This window comes from Ruditapes philippinarum, unplaced genomic scaffold, assembly GCF_026571515.1.
Source record: "Ruditapes philippinarum isolate M1 unplaced genomic scaffold, ASM2657151v2 ctg2110_1_1_1_1, whole genome shotgun sequence".
Classification (NCBI taxonomy): domain Eukaryota; kingdom Metazoa; phylum Mollusca; class Bivalvia; order Venerida; family Veneridae; genus Ruditapes; species Ruditapes philippinarum.
In genome coordinates this window covers 150016-156033 of record NW_026865683.1, presented here as the reverse complement: position 1 = coordinate 156033, position 6018 = coordinate 150016, and positions in this window count along the sequence as shown.

Below are 6018 nucleotides of genomic sequence, written 5' to 3'. Positions count from 1 at the left end.
CGTCTGCTTCGTTTTCAGGCCTTGTAGGTGATTTTCTTGCTGATCAGTCTTCCTTAAATGTATTGAGTACTCTGCCGGTTTGTTTGTTTTTTGTTTAGAGGGGGTGATCTCACACCCTCTCCGCACTAGTCACCTCCTCGTCGATGTCTTGATTCTGTTCGGTTGCAGTTATTGTCCTCTGTGTTATATTAACGACCTATTGTGTCCTTTGTGCATCTTTGCTATCGTATTTTTTACAAACGTTTGTACTTGGATTTTCAATTTATTTCTCTAGTAACCTTATATTGAGAAACATGTGAAATCTCTTTGTTTAGTTTGCTCATTTTACCCTGTTACCCTAAAACATTAACCACTTAACGAACTTGAGATACTATAAACATACTGTAACTGGTACTGCATACAAACACAAATTTATGATATATCGGTTATGTCATAACGCTGAATTGTTATCATGATCGAATTTAGCTTTTAAGATATTATGTTTCGTTTGAAAAGTAAACCAGGCCGCAACAAATACAGACGCAACTATAACATAAAGTAAACTGTATAGCGTTTCAAAGATCAATGTCAGCGTGAAGACTTCTTGACAGCATTGCAAAAAAACTACGAGTAATTTTTACCAGGTCTTCAATTTAGGACGGGAAAAAATTTCGTGATGTAACCAGCCGTTTTTTTTTACAATTTCCATATGTTAATAGAAATAATGCTAAAGTTGCTAAGGTGATGAATTTCATTATTTAATGGTATTAATCGTTGATGAAAGAAAGAATTCGTTAATTCCAAATTAAAATCGCAAATGTCCACATATCATTACATACCAAGATCTTGATAGTAGAAACTTTGAATTCCTTAACAATCTTACTCTTTAAAGCTTAAAATTATCATGAATGAAGTAAACGTTTATTTTACTTTTGAAATAGCACTCACTCAGTTTACTTATACTATTTCTATTTCCTTAATTTTTCTAGCCTATACTTATATTAAAGAAAGTAATCTTTTTTGTTACCCACTTATGTTTTACTTAGTTGAATATTGTATTGTTGTCTGTCGTTACAAATGTTACTTTGACGGAAAAAAGAATATTGTATTGTATTGTATTGTATTGTATTGCATTGCAATACGTTACGTATTGTATTGTATTGTACAAATCAAACATATAATATTTTATATCAGGTATGTTATAAGGCTGCATTTAATTCATGACTGGATTTTGCTTTTAAGATATAATATGCACTACTTGAAAAGTAAACAAAGCCGCAACCAAATGAAAAAAAAAATGTTACAGTTATGTCTATAAAACACACTTTTATACATTGCACAATCAATTTTAGAACGTCGTCGCTTTAGTGTAGTGACTCTTATAAAACTCAAAAGGAGGTAACAAATTACTGCACTATAGTGCCGAAATAATAATTGTAAAAAAAAATTGTTATACACCGCTTGTCAGTCAATCTGGTTTTTCATACACAACATATTAAATTCTTGAATATAATGACTGTAGTGGCTAGGGTGTTCAGTGCACATAACAATGTCATGAAAATCGTTTGATTGTCAAGCATACTGATGACGACATAAATAGAGTTCAGTTATGAAGAAATTCTGCTTCAGCCGTTTGAAAAGCCTCTGGCTATTTTATAGTTATAAGCAATACTACTATAGAACTGTTTCAATTACATGTAAATTGCTATTTGCTACACATTACACATGACCGTTGTATGATTAAACTTTGAATTGCAAAAAGGACATAAACAAGCTTGAGTTATGTTAATTTACGGACGTGTAGATTTCGTAAAATATTCATGTTCATGTTTTAATTAACTTATGAAATTCTGGGCACCCGCCCTCCTCTCCCTCATTGGGGTATTAATTGTAAATTAACACTACTTGTGTTTGCTGTCGTGTTTTCGGTTTGTTTTTGAGACTGGCACGGCACGTCATGGCTCACATTTATGTATGGATGAACAATGCTGAACAGATTTGATGGTATTACAGAAAACAAATGGATGGTGTAGTGACCAATAGTACGTAAAATGACATTTTCGTGATGAAATAGTATGATAACAAACATTTGTGTTTAATAACAATATTTAATTATATATAATTATATTGTTTATCTGCATGTGGCGTTTTTCAGTTTTCACCACCAGTCTTTTTTGTTGTTACTGTAATTTCAAAGGAACGAAGTCAGCATCTGTTCCCAGGGCTTTCTTCTTTCTATTTCATTATTAGATAGATTACAATATAATTTATAAATTATTCTTAAAAAAATATGAATCTTTAATATACATCATTGTTTTGTGAATAACTTCCCCTTGCAACCATAGTATTAATGTAGATGTATATTAATTAAAATTCATTTGCTTTTAATTATTTAAAGAAACTCTTGATGCATTTCAATGTTATTAATAATATTATTTTGGGATAATATTATTAAATTTTAAATAACATGTAATGCAAGGTAACCTTTATAGCACTTTCAAAATATGCGTCTAGATTATTCGGATAATAACAGGCTAAAGTGCAGCCAACGATTTAATTAATGCTATGTATGTCAGGAAAAGGCCTTGCAATGCCGATGATACTATAAACATTGCTGCAATAGGAACCATATCATCGTTACACATTTCAAAACGCCAGACTTTCCCTAGGATGTAAGGAAATTGAAGCAATATATAAAACAGAAAACAATTCGAAAGACCGTGAGACAAATTATGTTATTTGATAGAAATAATTGCATCGACACTTTGACCATTTATCAGGCGAAATGAGAATATCAACATTAGATTCAAAATGAACATGAACATATATTTAGACGATAATACAAAGTAAATAATTCTTTTTGGAACATGACATGGTGAAAAGTTCATTGGTTATGTTATGTAAGGTGTTAAATAAAATCTCATTTTTGTAAGATGCAATTACTGTAATCATACGTGATTATAGGCGTATTTTTGATGTTTCACCTTTACTTGTATATGCTTTAAATGACGTTTTATTGAACTATTTTCGTGTTATTTCTTAGTTCCAGTATTCATGCCTGTTCTTACCAAAAATGATAAAATGATAATCTTTTATCAAAATTGAAATTGCTTCTTTTTTTTTTCATTTAATAGTTAAAGTTGCAGCGTGTCAGAAGTGTTCTATAAAACATGGAGGTTATTAAAATGCCCATGATGTTACATGTTTTCTAGGAACAGAGCATGTTTTTTTTTCTCTTTGTGTCTGGGGTACGATTATTACTAATCAATATGTTGATATGAATTATATACGACATTCTATAAAATTGTCGTTAAATACCTTTACAACGGATGATAATGTCGATATTTTGTCATCTAAAGTAATAGCATACGCGTTAGTAATAAACTGCGGTGTTGTGGCTTCAAAACATGTAAAAATAAATTGTTGTGAAGGATCTTTCATCGGGGATTTAACTTTATTTTTCAAAGACATAAGCCGAGCTGAACTCTAAGTAAGTAATATTATCAGGCGTGATGACGACATTAAACTGGACAAGTTTATGTAAGTATGTATTTTTTAAACTTTTTGTATTACGCAAGTCACATTAAGGAAACTGAATGCCTTAATACCTATCTATAAAATGCGTAAATGTTTCCCTCGTCAATACCATTTTTATCCAGGCTCGTGAATATTTAACAATTATGTTGAAATTTTGACAAAGACCAGTTACTAAGAGGTAAGTATACTTTTTGACAATTGAGCTGAGAAAATTATCTGGAAGTGATAATTTATCAGAGCAGGTTGTTGCGAATGGATTATGATATCTGATATGAAGAACATTATTTATAAATACGTTAATAATGAACAACCATGTTTTAGAATAATTATCCCTTTTTATTGAACAGTTAAATAACTTAAAGATAATTGAAACAGGTGTCTTTTTAGTGTATTTCATAGTACAATAAAACAGAACAAGTGCATTAGGATACGAATCTAACGACATGTTTTAAGAATTCACTTCAGTTTTCAATACGTATGGCCAACCTCTATTCATAACTTCACAAATTATTGTTTCCAGCTTTTATTATCATATCAATGCATACCAATATGTTTGACAAGTACTATGGATAAGCAAACAAGTGTAAAAGTAACTTTTCTCATTTACTGGTTTCAGGAAATTTCAAAAATGTTTCTTATAATAACTGTTAATAGATTCATACTTTCTTACTTCTACGATTGTTATTAACCAAAAGATTTTCTGATAAAATATTACTTCATGAACTTTCCTTTTAAGCTTCGAAAGTAGAAAGTGTATTACGAAAGTGCTGAATACAAAACTTCTGTTCTACTTTTTTCTTGCAAGAAAAGCGACTTGATTTAAGATATTTCACTTTGATATATTATTCTTATGTTCTTGTTATGTCCTAACACTGACCTGGCAAATCAGTTGTTTTTTCTAAACAATATGATTATAAAGATATCTAATTCATACGTGCAACAGTCACTATGATTTTTCATTAAAATGTGTTGTTGTTTGAAACTGTTTAAAGAGATTAGAGAAATCTATTTCAGGCTATTTTTTGTCAGAATGCAAATGAATGTTTAATGATTTGAAATGTACGGTGAACTTGATTTTTTTTTCAAATATGTATCCAAACTGCCTGGAAATTCATGACGTTTAAACGGTGTAAGTATGCTAGAGTATGCTAGATATTTTTGTAATCTAATGTTTTAATAGTTTTTTAATAATGTTTCTTTTTTGCCATATAAAACTTGTCTTATTGTTATAAAGTAAATGTTTCTCAAGAATATTTCGATGCATTTCGAATGATGTTTTAAACATTACAAGAGCAACCACTTCGTTGTTACACATCAGTCTGTATCGTACCATCTTCTAGATCTGCAGGAAATTGAAACAATATATAAAACAGAAAACAATATCGCTACAAGATATAAGAATCGAATGTCCCTAGAGATATATGATGTTATTTGATACAAATAATTGCAACGTCACTATGGCCATTTATCAGGCGAAATGAGAACATAAACTGTATACGTTTGATAGATATTGACATTATTTAAATGCATGATAGACTTTATGAAGTCAGTATCAGACAAGTTTATAAGTTTAGAGTTCACAATGATATTGTTAAAAATGATATTTCCAAAATGCATTTAATCACTAGTCAATAGTGACAGAGCAAATCTTATACGCGAAATTTGATTTCCCCCTTTAATGTTAGTTGTATGAAATCTTTATAGCGTTAGTGTCTAAGTATTTTATTCATGTCTGCTCTAATCAAGAGAGAGAGAGAGTATATGATTATTTTTCAAAAACTGAAAATTGATTCTTTCCATATTTAATAAGGAAAGTTGTTATGTGTTTACAAATGTTCTTTAACACATTGACGTCATTAATTGATATATGAGTCATGTTATAAGTTAACGGATACAACATGTTTCTCTTATAACTTACGTACGTTTTTAACAAATCAATATTTTGTTCTGCTGACATGCATAATAAACGACAAGGTCGTCGGTAACAACCTTTACAAACGATAATAATGCCGTATTTTCGACATACATGTATGTATTTGTACGCTACAAACCGGTCTCCGTAATAGAAAAATTATAATTTATAGTGTTGTGGCTCGAGGTAACAGAACGCCATCGATGTTCTTTTTAACGATAGTCAGATAGTAATAGATTTTCGCATTCAAAATGGAAAGAACTCTTCAAGCGGACGAAGTACTTTTCCATGAAACAATAATTCAGTCAAAGAAAACTTAAAATGTTTTTAATTTCTGCTCTTTACTCTCAACTAGTTAAGCGTATACCATATTATAGTTATGTAAAATGAATATTAACAAATGAATATGTGCCTTTTTCCATCGTCATTATCATTTTATCAAAGCCTATAAAACCTTTAAATAGTTAAAATATTGGAATTGTGACCACTGCCAGTAACTTAGAGATAAGGATATATTTTTTTATCAATTGAGCTTTGGACAATATCAGAAAATGTTGAGCTTTGGACAGTAGAAAATGTTGAGCTTATGA